Below are 25,027 nucleotides of genomic sequence, written 5' to 3'. Positions count from 1 at the left end.
GGAGACGGAGATCGTTGAATAAAAGGTTTGAATATGGGTCTGTTCTTCACAGAAAGCAATCTGAAGATTAGCAAACAAATTTATAGATTAATTTTATTATTCTTTTATGGAATTTGTATTCATTTTAACATTTTAAAGTGTAGTCTTGGTTAAAGTGATATAATCCTTTAAAACGCTGCATGTGGCAGCAGAAATCACACAGAACTGAATGAAACTGTTAAATGTCATATTATAATGTCAACTGCGTTAAACAAACATGAATGCATTTAACTAATCTCACTGATTATAAATTAAATGTAATTAACTGATTAATTCTAGGAATTCAATATGAATCAATTCAAACCGTACACGTAAACATTTGTACGTTTCTATAGGTGTTAATACGTAAAATGATGATGTTTAGATGCTGTCAATTTGTCAAAATGGTACGTTTGGGTGTTTATGCAAACGTATGAGAATGTACGTTTGCTAGAACCAAACTTTACATAAGAATACGTGAATTCTCATGAGATCACGTTGATATTTCTTATTTCGTACCAGCAATAAAACTCCATTATTTTTTCTTTATTAAAATATAGAATTCATATACAGTAACTGCTTTTTCCTGATAGCAATAAAAAAATAAATAAATATAAAAAAAACAGCACAGGTCATTAAGCTCGCAGCATCATATACAAAGCTAGTCTCCGTCTCAGTAAAACTGCACCTGTCAAAAAAATGTGAAGACGATACACCGTGATTTAGTTTTTTTATATTTTTGTTTGGGTGGCTTAATGGCAGGAATAATGCACATATGTATAGCCACAAGAAGTTCTGGTGGAAAAAAACCGTCTATTAACTTTTATTTACAAAGCCAATTTGTACTCGCATTTGGCACTTGTTGAGTGTTAATTTTGTACCCTGCATACTAAGCAGTGAAGGAAGATGACGAGAATGGAGGAGGGTGGACCCAGTGCTGTCTGGAAAAGATCTATGTTAACCGCAGGCTCTGGTGTGGCCATCTCACTTTCTTTTCAGGATGTCATTATGTGATTTTCAGAGCAAGCGGTTTCAAAATTAGCCCTGTGCCTCCCTCGACTAAACTCACTGACTACCCAACCCAAAAAGAGAACAAGAACTTAAAAAAGATCTACATTAACTTCAGGAGAAGCACAATATTCAAAGATCTGAAAATGCCTAAAGCTGGACTAAAAAATGGACACGACAGCATAGCTGCTTTCTGCCTGGATGTTGCATCAGATCAGATCTTCATGTTTAAAGCCGGAAGACTGGCAGATGGTGTAAATATGCTTCTAGTGAACTGCTATCTCACCCCAATACTGTGATCTATGAACATAACAGAGGTTCTTTATGAGCTGCAGACAAGTGTTTCAAGGGTGTGGATAAATGTCAGGATTTGGCTGGTGGAAGCCATGTTGGTTTTTGGTTTGGCTCAGTGTTTTACATAGGCACGTGTTTAATGTATGCATTAAAGTCAACATAAAAAAGAAACAAAGTTTGTGGCCCATTTTACATCTACAACCTCTCAAATTAAACGAGAAAAAATTACTTGACATGAGTTGTAATGACGTGGCTTGATTTTATCCGCTAGGAATTGATTGGAACGTGAAAAGTGAGTGTTACAAAGGCTACTAGAGCTTGATGACTTTGAAAAAAAAGCTCCGGAGAGGAGTTGGAGCAAGTTATTACATTTTAATAAAACAGTACAAAGACAAAAGTTATATTTAGTAACAGGCACCAATGGATTGTGCACAATAAGAATTAAAGGAATAGTTCATCCAAAAATGAAAATTCTGTCATCATTTACTCACCCTAATACCATCCCAGATGTGAAAGACTCCCTTCTGCTGAACACAAACAAAAATTTTTAGAAGAATATTTCAGCTCTGTAGGTCCATACAATGCAAGTGAATGGGTACCAAATATTTGAAGCTCCAAAAGGACATAAAGGCAGCATAAAAGTAATCCATAAGACTCCAGTGGTTAAATCCATGTCTTCAGAAGCAATATAATAGGTTTTGGTGAGAAACGGATCAATATTTAAGTTATTTGTTACTATCAATCTTCACTTTCACATTCTTCTTTTGTTTTTGGTTATTTGTATTCTTCATGCATATCGTCACCTACTGGGCAGGGAGGAGAATTTATGGTAAAAATCAGGGCTGTCAGTAGATTTAAATATTTAATCGCGATTAATCTCATCATTTTTCGTAGTTCATCGCGATTTATCTCAGATTTTAAAAGTAGTAAAATTTGACTCTATATATACTTATTTCCTGTCATAATGAATTTATTTACTTGGAAAGAACAAAACATTACTGTATGTAAAAAAAAAGCTTTATTACTATTTTCCAAACTCCACAGTATAAAGACTTCACTAAATTCACTAAAATAGCTCCAATTCGAATAACATTAAACATTTCCCAAAGTCTAAGTGGGATGTTGTCTAATTGAAAAAACTAGTATTCATTGCAATGTGCATTAAACCCTCATTTAATATTAATTAATCAGCAGGTTGTCTTTACACTTTGGATATGGAATGCACATTATTTGTGTCAGGGCACCCAACGCTGCATTGAACTCCATATGAAAAGTGCTTCTTGCTCTGCTTTTAGCAGTGGCACTTTCAATATAAAGATAATTAATCCGAACTGTCCGGTGATCATTAGCTGACACTTCAAAAGCTTGGCAGCATTGAGTATGAAGTTTAATAAATTTGAGCGGAGCGTCAACAGGGAGAAAAACTAGCTGCATAGCGGGCTTGTAAGAATTGACATGCTTATGTGGTAAAATGCCGACTTACAAAGGACACGTGAAGGACTTCAGTGAAGTCCTGCGAAGTCCCTTCAACATTAGTTTTATAAGAGACTCTTTCTCCAGCACTTGATCATTGGCACGGACTCGCTGTTGTGTGTTTGTTTGTAGTGTGTATATGAGTGTAATGTCCCAACTAGTCTCAGCCTCAGACGGCACGCCCACAGTCTGTGTACTTACCATCTGATGCTTATAGCACACAAAATTGGAAACACTTTCTCAGTCCAGTCAGACCAAATCTGATTGGCTGACTTCTACAGGATTTCCGAGAGCTTAGTTTGTGCTGGTCCGGGTGAAAGCACGAGTCAAGTTCACAAGGTTCCGTGTTGATACAATGAGCACTTTTGAGGAATAAATAATCACAGAATTTGCCCCAGTTTTCCAGGTTAGTCACATCAACTCTTTTAAAGATATTCAGCGCTTGGTTTGAGGCACATAGCAGAAAGTAAAGTGGATATCCATGAGCAGAGCTGTATATTCTTCTTTGTTTACTTTATGTTTGTAAAATACTCTGTAATGTGTTTCTGTGCTGTACTTACACTCGCTACACATTTTACGCTATTTTCCCGTGTGTTTTCTGTGCAATCGCTCGCGGAGACTCACATGCCATTATGTAAATTATTTATTTTCCCATGCCGGTCTTTTATTATGGTATGTGCTGTCTCTGATAACCCCAGCCCTAAACATCACGTAATGACAAACCCGGCTGTGACAGGTCACTTTACATATCAGTTAGATGATATTTCCTGCCTAAGAGGGCCTTTGCTGTTTAAGTCAAAGGTCTGGCTGCGCGAGACTATGTCCCCACTAAACACGTTGCAAAGGTCCCTCCCTCTAACGGTGTTTATAACTCACACGGAGCTGAATAAAATGTCACAATCTAATGTCAAATCGATACATGTCTTTAGATTAAGAAAAATTAACATGTTAAACATTTTAAATTAATCGCATGCATTATCGCGTTAACGCTGACAGCACTAGTAAAAATGGACTTAAATATTGATCTGTTTCTTACCCACACTTATTATATCGCTTCAGAGGATATGGATTTAACCACCGGAGTCGTATGGATTACTGTTATGTGCATTTTGAAACTTTGAAAATTTTGGTGCCAGTTCACTTGCATTGTGAGGACCTAAAGAGCTGAAATATTCTTCTAAAAATCTTTGTTTGTGTTCAGTAGAAGAAATTAAGTCACATATATCTGGGATGGCATGAGGGTGAGTAAATGATGAGAGAATTTACATTTTTGGGTGAACTACCCCTTTAAGAATGCATTTGATTTTATATTGAATTAAAAGGTTAATTTAGTTGTTTTGCTAACTTGTTCACTTCATCCCGATATATTCTCATAAAAAATTCAGCCTCCATAGATTTTATACTCGAACACACAAAATGATTGGAAGAGAGTTTCTGAGTGGCTAGTTTTCTGATTGGCTATATATATATATATATATATATATATATATATATATATATATATATATATATATATATATATATATATACAGTACTGTGCAAAAGTCTTTTTTGTTTCACAAAAGCATTTGTCTTAAGATGGATATTTATATCTTCAGCTTTAGTGTGTCAATAGGCAATATAAATGTTAGACTCCCAAACATTACTTTTGCAAATAGAAAAGATTAGAATAAAATAACAGGGAGCCCTGCAACAGATGTCATGGCCCCCACAAAACCCCCCACTGAACATCGTGTCTGTCTAAGATTACAAACAGAGACAGAAGCAATTGAGACAGTCTAAACAGAGAAGAACTGTGGCGAATTCTCCAAGAAGCTTGGAATATCCTATCTGCCAACAACTAAGAAAAACTGTGTCCAGGTGTACCTAGGAGAATTGGGGCTGTTTTAAAGGCAAAGGTGGTCACACCAAATATTGATTTAGCTTTTCTATGTTTACTGGACTTTGTATGACATTAAGTGATAAATGAAAACTATTTATGTTATTATTGTTGAAGGCATCCTCACTATGCAACATTTTTCATAAGTGCCTAAAACTTTTGCACAGTACTGTATATATATATATATATATAAATACACTACCGTTCAAAAGCTTGGGGTCACTTGCCTGAAATGTTTCTCATGATCTTAAAAACCTTTTGATCTGAAGGTGTATGCTTAAATGTTTGAAATTAGTTTTGTAGACAAAAATATAATTGTGTCAACATATTAATATATTTCATTACAAAACTAAAATTTTATTTAAAAAAACAAGTTTTTGAAATGGAGGACTTGGACCAAATAATAAAGAAAAGCAGCCAATAAGTGCCCAACATAGATGGGAACTCCATCAATACTGTTTAAAAAGCATCCCAGGGTGATACCTCAAGAAGTTGAGAAAATGTCAAGAGTACATTTCTGCAAAATCTAGGCAAAGGGTGACTACTTTGAAGATGCTAAAATATAACACAGTTTTGATTTATTTTGGATTTTTTTAGTCACAACATAATTCCCATATTTCCATTTCTATTTTACTTTACTATTATTCTAAAATGTGATGAAAAAAAAATAAATAAATAAAGAATGAGTAAGTGACCCTAAACTTTTGAACGGTAGTGTATGTGTATGTGTATATATATATATATATATATATATATATATATATATATATATATATATATATAAAGAAAAACTATGGACCACTCCCTTGACTCTTTTTTGCTTTTTTACAGAGCCTAGGACTTTCACAGAGGCAGGTGTGATTTCTCAGGACACCTACAGTATTTCAATGATACTTAACATTTTAAAAATAAAGTACTGTTTTTTTCTTTTAGAGCCACACCTCTGAGGACGCCCATGAAATTGCAATTCCACTGCATAGGGAACAATTTAGGAGTCAAAGAAGACTGTTCCTTGTAGTGTTTCACAGTAAGATGAGTTTGTTTGTATTCTTAAAAGTGGCTTTAAAGAAGACAGACCCCTCAATACTGTAAATCAGAAAATCGTAATTGATAATAAAAATATCACTACACCAATATTAAACATTATTATTTTCTGAAAGTCTGACATCTCATCTCATACTCATACCAATAAAAATTGCAATCTCAGATGATGGAAATGTGATTTATCTTTCGTTATAATGTAATATCTGAGTTAGGGGCCTTCGTAATGTCTTAATTATGAGATTGTCAAGATCCCAATGTTTGGCAGATGAAGGCTTGGAAATAAAGCTGGAGACTTCTTTTCAAAACATAATTATTTGCTAACAAACGAGGGATAATAAACATCAGATTTCTTTGTAGAGTCACTGATAAATCAAGAGAACATGGGACCATTGTTTGAAGAGGCCCATTTCCAACAAAAGTCTGTTTAATTATGGTTTAAAATAACAAAGCACATATGTAGCTGTCCTGTTTGGAGATCCGATAATCCGTACCCACGATTTTCTGTACTCTCAGCTTATAAACATATTTGCAAGCATTCCTTCATTTTAGCAAATCATGCCCACAAATGTATAAAATGTTCTATTATTTTAGCAATTAGTACTCACAGATTTGTAACCGTACCCTCAATTTTGCATAATTAGTGCTCATAGATTCACAAAATACAGCCATTTCCTTAATGTAGAAATGTCCACTGAATCATTTAACCCACAAGAACACAAAATAAGACATTTTGAATTTAATTTTAGTTCCAGCATCCAAAACACAACATGTACTGGTGAGCAATAATGCTGGTATACTCAGCAGGGCATTTACGTCAGTAAATGTTTGGTCAGGACGGAGCTAAACAGCCAGAGTCATCAGGCCTGCTTTCAGAGAGCGGGCATGTTTAAGAATTGACAAGCTCTTTGGTCTCTCTCTCTCTCTCTTTCTCACCTCTCTCTACCCTCACAAGTATGGGACACTGGCAGACAGCATCACTCTCAGCAGGCTGAGAGCCGTGCCAACCCTGTCTGTCTCTTTTTACCCCCCTTTTGGGCATGACATCATTGCTTTCCCTGCTGCATTGCATCCCATTGAAAGAGAGACACCGTGTGCCTGCCCAGTACTGAATTCAAACTCATTACACTACATGTCACTGAAGAGCGTATGACACAGCAATGACCATAAACAAACACCCACCCATCACTTGGTGTTTGGAATATCGTAACAGAACCCATTTCTTCACAGAATCAATATGTTTAAGAAATAGTTCACAAATAGTAAAAATTCTGTCATCATTTCATCACTCTCATGCTGTTTCAAACCCATATGACTTTCTTCTGTGGAAAACAAAAGGAGAGTATGTTAGTCTCAGTCACCATTAACTTTCATTGTATCTTTTTTTTTTTCATACAATGGAAGAGAATGGTGACTGAGGCTGTCATTGTGCCTAACGTCTCCTTTTGTGTTTCATGAAATAAAGGTTTCCCATATGGGTTTGAATAATGACAGAATTTTACATTTTTAGGCAAACTATCCCTTTAAAATAAATATGCACACACATATCCAGTAAGGAACAAGCAAATACACTCCTGTATGGCTGTGACTGGAGGTGTAATGGCTGTGGTGTCACTGAGGACAGCAGTTAGCAGAGCCGAATTACTGATGGCAGCTTTCTGCCATTACAGCACTGCAGGACTGCCATTGACAGCAGATGAAATGCTGCCCCTGTGCTTCTCTTCCCTTCTGGTGTGATACACGAAGGCTACAGTTAACTGTATTGTGGCCTTATTCAGCACACACACACACACACACACACACACACACACATACACACACACACACACAGGGGTGGCTGAGGGATACAGATAAATTGATGTGAAAAGGTCATGTTATGGCACAAGCTTACTTTCATGACCAATACAGGTGAGGGGGAGAAAAGGGTTGGGAAAGAGAGAGGGGTGAAAAAAGATGGGATTTGACCATAATATAAAAATACTTTTGGAAAATTGACATGTCTTGTGGTATACTCCATCTAAAACTATTTTACTAACAGCATTTTACTAATTATTTTATAATTATGCATGCAGTTTTGAAAACTTCATATTAATTGAGAGAATAAAAGGAAAATGTATACTTTTTAATTAATTTGCCACACTGCAGGACAATTTAAAATTAACTGAAGGCAAAATGGTGCTTAAAAATTGTGAAAAACTTAAAAGAAATTGTGACTAGTTACAGGACCTAGAGACATAGACCTTCCCATATACATTTATATATACATTTTAACCTAAAATCTTAATTTTTATGAAAAACGTCCATGTACAAGTTATGCATCAACTACCATTGACAAATACTCCTCATAGAAATGTGGTAAAAATATAATCATGGCTATAAAAAGGCAGGACTGATTTACAAAAATACAGAGCGAGATGTGTCGCAAACATCTCAATTATTGCTTGAACGATATATCGCCGAGGCCGATTGTTTCTTGAGGGCACTGAGAATTGCCTGCTTGCATGTGAAGCGACTGAGACATGTAAATGACCAGTCATGGTTCGTTTTGTTGTTACATGCCATCGTGTTACTACAATAACAGACCAGTGTGCAACAGAGTGTCATTTAAACGGTCCTCATATCAGAGCCGCGGCAGATGTGTTAGAGCTCATAAAGTTAAAGTGCTCTTGTGTTTCATTCTCCCTCTCTCTCCTCAACAGTTCCCTGTAAATTTTAACTGTCTTGTCTAATGATAAAAAGGCAAATATCAATCAAACTAATATCATTTACCATCTGCAAATATGCGCATATCTCGTTTAAACAGATGTAATAAACCAACCTCACACAACTTCAGCAGATCCAGCATCCTGTGGAATGCTTATAAATCTTCCTCTGAAGCATGTAGTCTAACAGTCTCTCCTCAACAGTTCCCTGTAACTTTTCTAATGATAAAATCAAATATAAAAAAAACTTCTATTGTAAACCGTCTGCAAATATGCAGATACAGTATCTCATTTAAATAGATGTAATTCACGAACCTCATGAAAATCCAGCATTTTCTTCCTGTCGAGCGCTCATCTAATATCTTCCTCTGAAGCATGTATTCTATCAGCCAGAATCAAAAACTTCAGGATCAGGATCAAAAGTTCCTCTGATTCATAAATCATGATGGTCAGTCCATGACAATCCAAGCAGGCGATCCACGCCATTTAAACTGTAAAGAGATTGCTGCTTTCATGTGTGCTATGAGTAAATGTCTTATTCACGTATTTTTTGAGAAAATGCGATTGCTAACGTGGACATGCTATCCATGGACTACTGTGTGTAATGTTATTTCCTTCTTTTTAATATATTAACAATTTCTTCGTGCAAATAAATTACTAAAATTTGATGACTAAACAGAAATCAGAAGACACTGCTATCTACCATTTAAAATACAATATTATTTTTTTAGATTCTTTTTTACAAAGTTAAAGTTTAGTGTGAAATTGAGTAAATATAGTGCTAAATAAGAATTTATTCATTTTTTAGCAATTTTATGTTAATGTTATTTACTACATTAAATTGTGTGATATATCGGCATTGTATCGGCCTATCGGCCACCCTGCTCTCTGGATATCGGCATCGGCCATTCAAAAACCCATATCGTCGCATATCACTAATCTCAGTGATGTGGAGGATGAAGCTGTTATTGAGGGGTGTTTATATTTAAGTTTATGCATTAAAATGCATATGTATATATATCTGCTATTTTACAATGGCTTCAAACGTGGCTCTTCCATTCAGAATTTAGAGACAGAACTAACCATTTCATAAAGTCTGTTTTACTGTTTTGAGTCTTTTGGTTTTAACTCAGGTGTTATATGATGTGAGACTTATCTTTCATTTGTTATGAATGAATATTCTACTATAAATTAATCTTTGGCAACACTTTATAATAAGCTTGTATTTTTTAACATTAGTAAATGCATTAGTATCATGAATGAACCTTTTTTAGTATCATGAATGAACCATTTATTAATCTTGGTTAATTTATGAAAATACAATTGTTCATTGTTAGTTCATGTTATTTCATAATGCATTAACTGATGTTAACATATACAACTTTCATTTTAAAAATGCATATGTTAAATGATGCATATGTATATGTTGATATCACAATCATTGAATCACTGTTGTCATGCACCTGGACAGTCAGGGTGCTAATGGCAGGTGTCTAGACAGGCAGCGCTACGTCACCCTGACACCAACAAGCATGCTATCCCGACCCGCAAAAACACTCAGGCACACACAGAAATAATACACATCTGCTTCTATAGGTCCAGTGTATAGAGCTATGATTACACAGCTAGTTAGCAGGTACACTGTTGCACAGGAGATCTCTTAAAAACTGCTGAAGTACATGAGCACACACACACACACACACACACACACATATATCATCAGGACTATAACATCCGTAGACATTAAGGGGGGCACATCCCCACAATATTCAGATTAAAGCTCGACCAATATGGATTTTTCAAAGGTTGATTCATACAAAATGATTACTGTACATTTGGCTCCTCCAAACCCTGAATATGAGATTACATCCTTGTATATCATTAATGAAGTGTTATGAAAGATGTTTATAAATCAGTTTAAATACAGGGGAAAGAAGTAATAAGGAAATCTTAAAATATAGATGGATGTTAGAGGACAGCAAAATGCCGGTATTGCCGGTAGCAGCCTGGCAGATCCTCATACACCTTATGTGCCAGTGCATTTTACACAGTGACGCAGCATCTCTGCAGCACAGCGAGAAGAAAGGCAGAGAAAAGAGAGAGACAGAAAAAAAACGCAACAAAAAAGAAAGAAGGATAAAGAAGTAGATGTGCCTACCTGATGGGATCGGTGTACAGAATCCTGATCTTCGGAGTGTAGCACAGACAGAGAGAGAGAGGGGGAAAGAACCACAGATGAATCTGGAGAGAGACAAAGAGATACAAATGTAGCAGGTGAGCTCAAGGTGTCATCAGAGTCCCGTTATATCAGTTATGTGACCTCGGAAGCCACGACAGATGCACGTTGTCAATGACCAGAGACACAGTAGAGCTCGCAACTGACCGCACATGTGTGAGTATAGCACACGCTGTTCATACTGCCACCTTCCAGCAAGTGTGAGAGCTGGAGATGGGTAAGGGGGAGGGCTATGTGTGTGTGACACTGAGAATTGTAATATAATTAACAGCCTCATAGAATGTAAGTAAGAGCAGGACTGAAGTATTCATGAATCCGTGAACAGAATATTCCAGAATTCAGAACCAATGACGCACAGCTCTGATGGAGGGTATGAACGGTGTAATGTAAAGAATGAATCTGCATATACGGCAATGAAGACTTAATCTTCAATACAGTACTGTAGCTTGGATTGTTGCAGTTACCTATGGTAATAGTTACAATAAGGGGGTGTTCACACAGGATGCAATATGGTGCATTAAAAACATCTAGGGTGCAATGAAATTGAACAGAAGGTGTGCTCATAGGTGCATTAAGTCCCATAAACCATTGCAAATGTACACACTTAAAACACTAAAAATGATTATCCTGCCCCCAGGTTAATCTGATTGGTCAATTGTTGTTTAACAAACATTGATCTGTTGTGCTTTATCAAAAGCTGAACTATTTTTTTTAACTTGATTAAACAGCAAGACAAAGGCTTTTTGACCTTCCATTTTTAGTGTGATAAGTGAACCATAAGTAATATCAGCAGCAATTTCTAACATCTCTATCCTGACTCATCATTTGATCCAACTGCAAAATGTTTAAGAAATAGTTCACCCAAAAATGTATTTAATGTATTTATAAGATGTATATGACTTTTTTTGTCTGCAGAAAACATACAAAGATTATTAGAAGACAATCTCACCTCTGTAGGTCCACACAATGCAACTGAATGGTGACCAAAACTTTGAAGCTACAAAAAGCACATACAGGCAGCATAAAATTAATTCATACAGTTCTAGTGGTTTAATCCATGTCTTCTGAAGCGATCCAATCAGTTTAGGGTGAGAACAGACCAAAATGTAATTTGTTTTTCCCTGTACATCTTGCCATTGCAGTCTCTAGGCATGATCATGATTTCAAGCTCGATTACACTTCCTAGTGCTTGACATTGCGCAGAGCACTAGATGGCGCTATATAATCGAGCTTGAAATCATGATCACCAAGGAGACTGTTGATGTCAAGATTTTTAGTGAAAAAGTAATTATATTTTGGTCTGTTCTCACCCAAAACCAATTTGATTGCTTCAGAATACATGGATTAAACCACCAGTCTTGTGGATTACCCTTATGCTGACTTTGTGCATTTTGGGGCTTTAAAGTTTTGGTCACCATTAACTTGCATTGTGAGGACCTACGAGCTGAGATATTCTTCTAAAAATCTGTGTTTATGTTCTGCAGAATGGAGAAAGTCATACATATCCAGGATGGCATTAGGGTGAAAAAATATGTTCTTTTTTCACATAAAGAAAAAGAAAAAAACGTTTTTGTTTTCAAGATGACAACTGGGTGTCACTCTACACTATACACTGAATAGTATTCACTAAGTAGTATGCTAGTATTCCATTCCCCACATTGGCAGGGACTTCCAGGACCTAACATCCATTTAATTTTCTAATTTTTATTCTACTGTACAAAAAATATATTTTCCAAGAGTATTCCCAAGTTGGTCACTGCCACTACCACATGACATACCAGAGTGTCACAGATAGGAAACTTTGACTGGAAATCTGATAACTGCTGTTCAGTCGGCCTCAATATTGACTCTCCTCCCAGACTGACTCATCAATACAGTGATTCTTCCAAGTTGCTCTCTGCTCACAAGTGGGGGTGAATGACGCCTTTATAGGGGCAAATTATCCTCTGGAGCAACTGTGAACAAAGTTGTGGAGCTCCACCCAGCCCTGCAGGCATCACTGCTTGGACAGAGGATGGTACAGTATGAGCAGCAATTTTGGATCAGAACCATCACCGATTGAAAGTTAGCATTTTACATATTGAGTGATGCACACAATTTAATAATGATGTCCATTTACTCATAAAAAGGAATAGTTCACTGAATAATAAAAAAAAATATTCATTATTTACTCAAATACACAGTTTGTTATTCTAAACCAGTATGACACAAAAATAAAAGTTTAGCAGACTCTCTGACATGCCTTTTTTCCATACAATGAAAGTGAATGGGGACCGACACTGTCAAAGTCCAAAAATTACACCAAATTTATTCCATTATTTGATGAAAATCTTCCCTGGTTGTCACATATGTTGTAACTGATCACAATACAGTATGGTAAATTTGAATATGCTTGTGCGTGAATGAGACATGAGAGCAAAGGCAGGGGGAATAATTAGTGAATAACAACTTAAATTCCTTCCTAATAAAGTCTTTTATTGTAATTAGTCTTAAAACCAGTGAAAGAATTTGATGTGCTTGCTGAAGCTGTATTTTATACTGTACATACAGAACTGTTCTAGAAAGGGGAACAATGTGCTCTATATGTAAATAGGCTTGAGTGTGGCTGAGATATGAGAGCAAGGGGAATTAAAAGTGAATAAAGATTAAACATATCATTTGGCTTTAGAAGACATGGTATTTAGCGCAAGCAATGTATGGACTAATTTTATGATACTTTTATGGTTATATTTTTTTTGGAGATGGATAGCATCTGTCGCCATTTACTTTCATTGTATGGAAAAGAACACATCAAAGATACTACAAAAACTTTTCCTTTTGTGTTCCACTGCAAAAAGAAAGTCATACAGGTTTGGAACGATATAAGGGTGAGTATAATGACACACAGTTTTCATTCTTGGGTGAACTATCTCTTTAAACCCATTGTTTTTGTCATTCTACCCAGCCTCTTTCTGCACGCTGATGTTTTGCTGACTGTTATTATCAGGGCAGAACAGAGTACAGATTCCTCTTCATTCCTCTTTCCCCTTTGGCTGTTCACACTCTTTCCCATGATCATCATCATGATTATCTGGGCAAACATTGGATTCTGAAGACACGCCAGAGAGGCAGAGGGGCACAAAACAAGCCTGGAGAACCTTGTTCCCCTCCTACCTCCCCACCCCAAACCCGGCTACAGATGGTTCTCCCTAACCACTGAATGAATACTCTTTCATGCTTGTAGCTTCCAAGGCTGTGAGCCTTGTTAATTTTGCCGCACCAAGATGGGCGTCTGCCTTCCCAAAATAGCGTGTCTGATGGGCTTAGCCATGTGTGGCATGCCAGTGCGGCATGAAGTAAGATGAGGGTGGGTATTGGCAATTCAAAAACACTTATGTCTCGGCCATGTGAAGAAAGGACAAGCACACTAGTCTCCCTTGGGTGAATTCACTATACATTTGCACTGCTTTTGCAAAATTGTTTTTTTCTTATACACTAACCAATCACAATCCAGTTTAACCAGGTGCTAAATATGATAAAATAGTGCTGCAGAGTTTTTATACTGAAGGAATAGTATATGCAAAACTGAAAATTCTGTCATCATTTACTCAACCTCATATTGTTCCAAACCCGTGGAACACAAAATGAGATACTAGGCAGAATGACAGGCTTAGTCACCATTCACTTTCATTATATGACAAAAGATGCAATGAAAGTGAATATTGACCAAGGAGAACCTTCAATATACAGTGTATACAGAACTGTACCAGAAAGGGTAGCTGGGTACAAATGAATAAAAGACCTAGAAAGAGTAAGCAATAAAAAATGTTTACAGTGCTTAGTGCTTGTGTAAACAGAGATATACAGAGCACACACAGGGGGGTTAAACTGTTGGCATGAACAGAGAAGAGCCATTCATTTACATGTGGAGTCTGTTAATTCAGAACTTTTCACCTGTCTCTAACAGAGACATGACTGGAGAACAAAGCCTACAAACCCAAAACAGCTCCAATCAATCAGTTGCAATAAAGACCTAGTCGGTGGCTCTCCTTAAAGAAATAGCTCACCCAATAACAGTCAATAACAACTAAAATTTTGGTCTGTTCCTCAAACAAAGCTATCATATGGCTTCAGAATACTTATATATATAATGCTTGTGTCATATGGACTATTATTATTGTGCCTTTTTTTTTTTTTTTTTTTTACTTTTTTGAAGCTTAAACAGCCCTTGGTCACTAAATGCTTTCATTGAATGGAAAAGAACATTAAAAATATATTTTTTTTTTTTTTTTTTTTTCAAGGCTTAGGCAGCACTAAAGCAGTGCCAGTTTGATGATTCAAATAAAAAGATTGTTAGAAACTACACTAGTTTCTGTCTTAAAACTTAAAGCATCTGAAATACACTCACTGTGCACTTTATTAGGAACACATGTTAATGTTCACATCAACCATCAGAATGGGGAAAAATTTGATCTCTGTGATTTCGACCGTGGCATGCTTGTTGGTGCCAGACGGGCTGGTTTGAGTATTTCTGTAACTGCTGATCTCCTGGGATTTTCAAGAACAACAGTCTATAGAGTTTACTCAGAATGGTGCCAAAAACAAAAAAAATATCCAGGTGAGTTGCAGTTCTGTGGGCTGAAACGCCTTGTTCATGAGAGAGGTCAATGGAGAATGGCCAGACTGGTTTGTGCTGACAGAAAGGCTACGGTAACTGAGATAATCACTTTGTACAATTGTAGGGAGCAGAATAGCATCTCAGAATGCACAACACATCGAAACCAGATTTCCCTTGGACTATCTCAATCTTTAGAAAAACAAATCTATCTCCTCCCAAACATAATCTAGTAATAATCTTCCCTTTATCAGCCTATGACAGCATCCCCACAGCAGATGCTCATATACAGACTGAACCATGCCTCTGCTATGCTGGATCAATCCTAATTAGCTTGTTTACCATCCCAGCCCACACAAGCTAGTGATGGGAAGATCGGATCATTTTACTGACTTGAATCTTTGAATCTCGTTCAGCAAAATGAACGAATCTTTATTCAAGTCATTTAGTTCATTTGAGCAGAATTAAATTAAAATGTTACATTTTCAATAGCCAAATCCCCCCCCCCCCCCCCCCCACTACGCAAACTTTGATTATAGTCCCAATATGGAAAAATTGATAATGCAGCCAAGGACAAATTATGAGAAACAGAAAGATTAGTTCACCTCTGGAATCTTCTTGTCGGAGTCATTCGTTCTTTTGTCACTGCATAGCATATACGGCTGTCACGTGACAAAAGAACGAACGACTCAGACCAGAAGACTCAAGAGGTGAACAAATAATTTCTGTTACCTGTGTGAGCAATGCATAGCATATACGGCTGTCACATGACAAAAGAACGAACAACTCGGACCAGAAGACTGAAGAGGTGAACTAATCATTTCTGTTTCCTGTGTGAGCAATGTATAGCGTATACGGCTGTCACGTGACAAAAGAACGAACGACTCGGACCAAAAGACTCGAGAGGTGAACTACTGTTTCCTGTACAGCGCCTATGCGGTTTTCACAAAACAAACGAACGGAGGTTGCACAATGCACATGCGCGGCCAACACAAAATGAAAGAATCACTCTCTGAGACTACTCGTTCTTCTGAGTCACATAAAAGATTCGTTCAAAATGAATCGACGACCCATCACTAACACAAGCTCCAAAGTGCGATGAGGCGAACTAGCTGCCCGGGGTAAGGCCTCCTGTGGGGTGAGTGTGAGGGGGAGAAACACCCTCTAATCCAGCAACCAGAAAACAGCATCTGCAGCCTGCATCTTATCCTACTTCACAGCCTCCAGCACCATCCAAACAAGCAAGCAGTCAAGCACTCCACCTGAGACCTGCAGATGTCAGACTTACCACTCAATTCATCATATCACATTTCTGCTTGCAAAGCTGGTTTAATTGTTATTGAGTGTCAATTTAGGTCCCAACCAGTCTATCCTCTACCTCACTAGAAAAAGATGATGACTCTGTCCCAAAGCCTAGTGAGATGCCTTGCTGTCTACTGCCTACATAGACAGGGCTGCATCCTAACTAAATAGAACCTCATAAGCAACCAATTTGGAACGCTCTACATAGGCACTTCACAAATAGCGCTCCTCATGCGAAGCGCACAGGGGGTTTGACATAGTTAATCACAATGGAGTTTGACATGTTAGCATGTTGCTAAGCTAACCCTTAAGTATTGCACCGCATAAAAATACACAACAAACATGTTGGGATTGCACTCTCTGCAAATTATACTTGCGAGCTGCCTAAGGGGCCGTTCACACCAAACTTTGCGGCCATCTGTGCTGTTTTTAATTGTTATTTTATTTAAACACATGCTAAATGAGCATCTCTGACCACTGCGCATGTCTCGCTGTTTTTTCAGTGTCTCATACCGGAGTGCCGAGTTTTTAAGATGACTTTTCAAGTTAAAAGAACTTTTCTAGCTTTTTTGCAACACAAGAAAGTGTTCCATCTGAAAGGCCCCTTAGAATTCAGAAGAAGAAGGTATCTTATGCCACGTTCATACTTATATGTTTTCGTTTGAAAATGCATTGATTTCACCACGTTTACACATCTCATCCACACTAGAACCGAGTGTTTCGAAAATGTTCTTCACTTCCAAACACTTTGGAAAATTATGACATTAGGAAACTAAAAACAGAGTTTTCAAACAAAAAAGTATTAGTGTGGATGTGGCCTAAGAAGTCTACTAATGTTGCCTACCTTTCGAGAATGCAGCTATGATGCCTTAAAATGCTGCCTATGTAGGCAGCTCACTAAGGAGCAGTGTTACACTTGTTGCCTTTGATGCTGTTGTCTAATCTTACAGTACACTGTGAGCGAGCGTCAGGTGTCACCAAGCTACAACAAGGTTTTTCTGTTTGTTTACAAATATAAAAATACAAATCACAAGTGCTTTTAAGGTGGGCGTACACGGTGCAATTTTCGGCTGTCGTGCGTGCTCCTGACCGTTTTTTTCCAGTCGGGAGAGATCAAGTGGAAATCGTTAGTGCTCATGTGGCCGAGGCTCGCATCGTGTGAGAGGAATTACGAATGGAGCCGAGCGGCTTACGAGCAGCTCACGACCTCATGATAATTTGTAAAAAATGTCTAAACAATGTGGCCGCTGTCGGCTTGAATTCGTGAGGTGTGTGTGTTTGAACGAGCCGATTTGGTGATCTACCTGAAGTTTACCAAACAGGAAAAGGTGTTACAACTCACATGATCAATGAAAACTGAGTGTTCATTAAGCTTTTACACATTTGGAGAAAATGGTCGTGTTAAAACTGTTTTTCCCATATTATTCATGACCACATCACTGGGAATGATTCTACAGAAAGGCCATGCTGTTTTCTGCTCTTCAAACAAATCATTTGCCATACATTTTTCGCTAGAAAACAATCTTTATCACTCTGACGGACAAGTTGTAAAATTTCCGTCATGGTCTATTTTTATTTGTCATACTTGCATTCATTTCAGTTCTAGGGCTACATTTAGGGGGATATAGCATCTGTTATAATTGTATATGCACACGATAGTGGATATGTGTTAGAAGAGTTTTTTTAACTCTCCAAGCGCATGTCTGGTGAAACCAAGGATTCTAGGTTGAAAATTCTACCTATCAATCAACCGCTGCAATAAAACAAGATTTTTAAACTTTGCTGTGTGCGGCTTTAAAGCGCATTCACATGGACAAGAAAACCTCACAGATCTTATTCAGAATGTCTGCCATCAACATGCAAGCAGTGACACAGATGAGAAGGACGTAGCCTACATACAAAGGTGAATAATACAGGTAGCCAACTCCATTAAAATAACTCAGAATTCAGAATCAGAATGAGCTTTATTGCCAAGTGTTCTCACGTACACAAGGAATTGTTTTTGGTGACAGGAGAAATGTGCACACATTATTTACTATGGGGGAGTCCTGAGGCAGTTTAATTGTTCATGAGGGAAATGGCCTGAGGGTAAAAACTGTTCTTATGCCTGGATGTCCTGGCACTCAGTGCTCTGTAGCACCAGCCAGAGAGCAACAGTTCAAAGAGGGAGTGGGCAGGGTGTGTGGGGTCCAGGGTGATTCTACCTGCATGTTTCCTCACTCTGGAGACTTACAGGCCTTGGAGGGTGGGCAGGGGGGCACCAATAATCCTCTCAGCAGTCCTGATTGTCCATTGTAGCTTCCTTCTGTCTGATTTGGTGGCTGAACCAAACCAGACAGTTATAGATGTACACAGGACAGACTCAATAACGGCTGAGGAGAACTATGTCAGCAGCTCCTGTGGCAGGTTGAACCTTCTCAGCTGGCGAAGGAAGTACAACCTCTACTGAGCCTTCTTCACAATCTGCACTAAACATCATATTTTCACTTAAATTAAATCCAAGTATAACTGACAGAAATGGTGCGCAAATTTTCCACACTTTCTTTTTAATCTTGTACATTTTGTGCACTTTATTGTCATGCAGTAACTGGCAGCAACACACTGAAGTTATGATTGATGTATGCAGTCATGAAATCACACAGCCTTCCTTCGAAATCTGAATCTGTCAAATGTTGGACTGCATTTGTAATTATTATAAATGCTTTGATAATTATTAGTTTTGATAATCCTCTGGTTTTACGTCTTATTATGATAATAGTGTGAAAATTCATGCGATTGCTCCAGCATTCGCCAGGTCGTGATGTCGTGTCGTACAATTGCACCTGTACGATTTTCAGATAAACTGACTCATAACATGTGCAGGGGCTCACAACCTCTGGAGAGACAGAACTTGCACTGTGTATGCCAGGCCTTAGGGAGTAGAAGAGCAAGTTATACATTCATGTACATCTGTTGGCAGTGTTTGTTTGTTTTATCCAGGGTTGGATGTCTCTTAACTGATTGCACTTTGAAGCATTCCGCCTAGAACCCCAAACATGAATATTTCTCTGATTTATCTCATTGTAACAGGTTCACGATGGGCAAGGAGGAGGCAGGAACCGGCAGAACAGTCAACATAACTTTAATGACGTAACTGAACTTAAAACAACATAAAACAAACATAAACACACACACAGCATGGCCATGTGTATCTCTCTCTTTCTCTCTCTCTCTCTCGAACTGGTATCTCCGGCTCATTTTTATCCCCCTCCTGGCTGATTAGCCCAATTCAGGGCCAGGTGTCCTCACGGCCCTCCCTCCACCCTCCTCCTCATCACACTCCTACATCGCCCGACTGAGGCTGGGGAAACCTCCGGCATGACGTAGTCCCCTCCCTTTCCTGGAGGGGGGTGTTGCCCTTCCAGCCGTTCCTGCCGGCAGGTCTTCCCTGCCTTTCTGGAGCCCTGGAAGAGACAAGGGGAGGGAGAGGTGGAGCGACAGAGAAAGAGAGAGAGGAGAGAGAGAGGAGAGAGAGAGGAAAAACTCGCTCGCCGGTCCCCGGACATGCCATTGCCTGGTCCTCAGCCACTCCTCCACCCTCTGGCGGATAACAGCCACTCCTCCCCGGGTGGATGGCAGCGAGTCCTCTGATCCCTGGTGGACAGAACAGATCCTCCCCTTCCTGGTGGATGGCAGCGGTTCCTCCGACTCCAGGCGGCCGGCTGCGACTCCTCCCCTGGCGGACGGCAGCGGCGAGGACTCCACGACAGCGCATCCGTCCTCCTTCCCGGGTCTCTGCACCAGTGTAATGGGCTCAGGATTGGCAAGGAGGAGGCGGGAACCGGCTGAACAGTCAACAGAACTTTAATGACATAAATGAACTTAAAACAACATAAAACACACAGACGCACGCGCACACACACAGCGGCCACGTGTGTCTCTCTCTCTCTCTCGAACTGGCGTCTCCGGCCCCCCTTTATCTCTCCCGATGATTAGTTGACACAGCACTGGCCATGCACCCTCACGGCCCGGCCATGCCCTCCACCTCGTCACGCTCATGTAGGACGGGCCACATGACATTCCATTTAAAACTCAAAAAGGAAACTTCCAGAAAATTTTTACCATTCTGTGATTAAAAGAAAAAATGGCAAAGAAGTTGCCAAAGAAAATTGGAGATTAATCTTTCACAGTTCAGGAGACTTAAATTAAACATAACTGAGAGCTCAATTACGTATCAACTTTGTCTAATAGCTCTGACAATTTGGTCTTTGAAGAATTTGATGAAAGTAATTGAATTCTTATTTATTTATTTATTTATTTATTTATCTTGGCAAATCAGACAACAGTGTGTGACATTTTTGAGATCTCTTCTCAATGAGGAGACACGTGTGAGATTAATAGGTTACTTTTCCTCTAATAAACTATCTGAGAAACAAGAGACTGCAGCAGAAGACTCAATTGCTCTCCATTTAATCTCATTTATGTCTAAGAGAAACTATTTATATATTAACAAGATCTCTTTTACGATTTTTCTTTCCTGTTGGTAGGCTAAAGATCATTTGCAAAAGTGGAATCCCTTGGCTTTTAGACTTTGGGGCTAAATGACACAGTGGTTGTATTCACACACACTAATTAAACCTTTTGCCAAGACAATCCCCCAAGTTCTCCTGCAAAACAGTCAGCAAGCACATCTACATTCAGTCTCCACACAAGCTAATTGGTCTCCGGCGAGTGTGGATGGATGAGAGAGAGGCTGAGGTGTTTCAGTATAGCTTTTGAAAGTGGAGAGTAAACTGATTCAGCCCGCATTAACATAACGTTGCTTTCATCTAAGCCAGGCCTTTAATCAATACATACAGGTTAAATACACACAATCACATAATAACTGTATAGGAACAAAGCACTAAAAAAGGGAGATCTGCCTTTTGACTAACAAATTGGTGCATTTGTGCTGTCTGAATGTGAATGTGAAAGTGGAGATTTATAGTAAAAAAGGATTTAAATATTGAGCTATTTCTCACAAGTAAGCAATAGCTTCAGAAGACATTTACTGACCCACTGGAGTAGTATGGATTACTTTTATGCTGCCTTTATGTGATTTTCTGGGCTTCAAATGTCTGGCCACCATTCACTTGCCTTGAAAGGAACTACAGAGCTGAGATATTCTTCTAAACATCTTCGTTTGTGTTCAGCAGAAGAAAGAAAATCGTACGTATCTGGGATGGCATGAGGCAGGGGCGGTTCTAGAGGGGGGGGGCCCTCCATGTGCCCCACAGACATTTCAATAAAATACATCCTTTCATTGTTGTTTAAAATTGTGCTTTTGTTTATTTGTAAGGTACTATTGGAGATTTAAAACAGTATGATTTTGGCGCCAAAAAAAAATCCTGAAATTCCCTGTAAAATTTAGTCTCCCAATCTTACCCTGCTTTTGGGCCCTTTTTAGCTTTAAAGTGAGGCACTATCCACTGCCAATGTGTTGAAAAGACAGACAATATATTTATTAAAACATCTTCATTTGTGTTCTGCACAAGCCACTCTGGTTTATCATTTACACTTCCACATGTACACAGCTAGGCATTGAAACTTGTTTGCATTTGTATTTACAGACCATTTACAAAGCCCCGGTCTCTATGGGACAGAATTGCCATGTGCCTTTAACTGTACACCAATTCTCTGAAGCTAGAAGGACTGAGCTCGATCAGCATAACATTGACCTTAATCTCTTCTGATGAAGATTCACCTCTCACATCCACCAGCTACAGGTCAGTGCATTACACATACAGCTGCCTCGAGTGCTTTGACTAATTGATTTACAGCAGGTGGTACATGGAATCTATGCACTTCACAGCCAAGTTTGTGTCACCACAGATTTATAACTACACGGTAAGTTTTTCAAAAGGGGTGGTGAAGCCTAGTGGTTAAATATCTAGGCTGGTGATTGAAAGGTTGTATGTTTGAACTCTGCAAGACACTAGCAGAAATGTCTGTCATTATTTACTCACCTTTGTGTTGTTAGCCTCAGTCACCATTCAGTTCCCTATCTGTCACTCACTCGACGTTGCGTCGATGTAGTGACACTAGGGGTCACTCTTGGGAGCCCCAAACACCTCTGCTTTTTTGAAAAAAGGCTAATAAGAATTGGCGAGTGGAATTTGTATGCCACTCCCCCGGACATATGGGTATAAAAGGAGCTGGTATGCAATCACTCATTCAGATTTTCTCTTCGGAGCCAAGCGGTTCTATTCATTGAGCTGAATTCATTCGCCGAGTTCATTCACCTCTCTCTGCTGGATCTTACAGCGCATTTCAGCGGCTTCTCCCCCTCTGCATCTGTGGTTTGCAGAGAACGCCCCTGGGCGCTTCGACAGAACATTTAAAAGAGTATATTCTAAAAGAATTTATTTTCTTTCTGAAAGAGCGGCACTCTTTACGCATCTATTTGGATCGCACACATAGCTTTAGAAGCTCCGAGCAGCTCTTTGTCTGCTTTGGTGGACAGCAGAAAGGAAGCGTTGTCTCCAAACAGAGGATCGCCCACTGGGTCATTGACGCCATCGCTATGGCATGTCAAGCTCAGGACGTGCCACCCCCTGCGGGGTTACGAGCCCACTCTACCAGAAGTGTGGTGGCCTCCTGGGCCCTGGCCAGTGGCGCCTCTTTGGCAGACATCTACAGAGCAGTGGGCTGGGCAACACAAAACACCTTTGCAAGGTTCTACAATCTCCGGGTTGAGTTGGTTTCCTCCCGTGTAGTGGCAGGCACAAGCAGGTAAGTTCCGGGACAGCTGGCCGGGTGTACCGCTTGCGCATAGCACCTTTCCCCTCCCTTGAGGGGAAGACATGCGCTTTTGACTCCCAGTAGTGTTCACAGACTGTGATCCCTGGATGACTTCCTTCTTAGCTCTGTGGCAGTCGAGTTTGCGAAGAAACTCGCTGCCGGCTCAGTAAGTGCGCTGGTAAGGTCCTGTACTGAGGTAGGAGCTCTGAACATGTGGTGGTTCCCCATAGGTAACCCCATGTGTTATATCTTCCGTAAAATCGTTTCTCTCTTGGTAAACTTCCTTGAGCAGAGGGCCCTCTGCTCTGGTCGCCATGCTTGTAGAAACTCCTCTCCCCTTGGGTAGGACCTACCATGCGACTCTCCACATGACATACTTCCAACAAGACTCGGTAACACCATGTGATGTATTTCCACTTGAAGTACCCCCCCCCCCTTCACTGGGAAGGATGTGGTCTCCGTGGTGTCTTCCCCTTGAGAGTGACACCCCTCCCCCGACACAGACACTTATAGCTCCCATTCAGTTAACAAATTCCACTCTTTTTGGGGAGAAAAGAGAGGTAAAAGAGGCCTCGGCTGGGCTAGCCTGTCCCTATAGTTGGGCAGTCGACTTATTCCTGATGGGACTGTTCGACGCTCATAAAAGCATTGGGGGAGGTTACGTGACGGCCTGGTGTGCTGGCTACGAGGCAAACAGCAGTCTGCCCATCACACACCGCCAGTTCACGCAACACAGTTCAGCTAGTTGTGGCGTTTTGAATAGGGACCCCTAGTGTCACTACATCGACACAACGTTGAGTGAGTGACAGATAGGGAATGTCCTGGTTACTTTCGCAACCTCCGTTCCCTGATGGAGGGAACGAGACGTTGTGTCCCTCTTGCCACAATGCTGAACTACCCACTGAAATGGCCGGGACCTGGTCTCGGCTCCTCAGCACAAAACCTGAATGAGTGGTTGCATACCAGCTCCTTTTATACCCGTATGTCCGGGGGAGTGGCATGCAAATTAAAAAAAGCAGAGGTTTTTGGGGCTCCCAAGAGTGACCCCTAGTGTCACTACATTGACACAAAGTCTCGTTCCCTCCATCAGAGAACGGAGGTTACGAAAGTAACCAGGAATAGAAGAAAAAAAAGATGCAGCAAAAGTGAATTGTGATTGAGGCTATCATTCTGCTTAACATCTCTTTTTGTGTTCTACCAAAGAAAGTCATACGGGTTTGAAATGAGTTTGTAAATCTTGACAGAACATGTAATTATTTATGCAAGTAAACAGTAATTCTACCTCACTTTGATGATAAACATTACACTCACAAAAAAAAAAAAAAAAAAAAAAAAAAACCTTGCACCTGGACCTCTGGGACAGCTCACAATTTGACCCTGAGTAAGAGGGAGAGTAAATATTTCATGACTCCTGCCAACTCAAGTGCATTGAACATTACGTTGAAGGGTGAAGTAACCACTGAACACAAACATGCCCGCACTGGAACTAAAGCATTTAGAAGACTTGTCAAACAAGTGGCAGGGTTCTATCCTGTCTCTATTAAGTGGGACCACAAGATAATAAGATTACATACCGAGTGTACTTTTTGCCACTTTCTGTACTGCTAATGTAGTGGAGTTTTACAATACCACTCCATCTCTTCCTCTTCCTCCTCTTAAAAAACATTCTTCCATTCCCAAAAGACTGCCTGGATGTCCCCTCGTTTGGCATTTCAACTGGA

General features: G+C 39.4%; 1 protein-coding gene across 2 annotated transcripts in view; it reads right to left on the bottom strand.

The window, feature by feature from the left end:
• LOC127446933 (microtubule-associated protein 2-like) overlaps nucleotides 1-25,027 on the bottom strand; it is a 155,108-nt gene that overhangs the window by 90,576 nt on the left and 39,505 nt on the right. For both annotated transcript variants that reach the window (XM_051708277.1, XM_051708278.1), the window contains exon 2: nucleotides 10,574-10,656. The gene's annotated coding sequence lies outside the window, so the exon portion shown is untranslated. The remainder of the gene's footprint in view (nucleotides 1-10,573; nucleotides 10,657-25,027) is intronic.

This window comes from Myxocyprinus asiaticus, chromosome 10 (assembly GCF_019703515.2).
Source record: "Myxocyprinus asiaticus isolate MX2 ecotype Aquarium Trade chromosome 10, UBuf_Myxa_2, whole genome shotgun sequence".
Taxonomy (NCBI): Eukaryota; Metazoa; Chordata; class Actinopteri; order Cypriniformes; family Catostomidae; genus Myxocyprinus; species Myxocyprinus asiaticus.
This window is presented reverse-complemented; position numbering and strand designations above follow the sequence as displayed.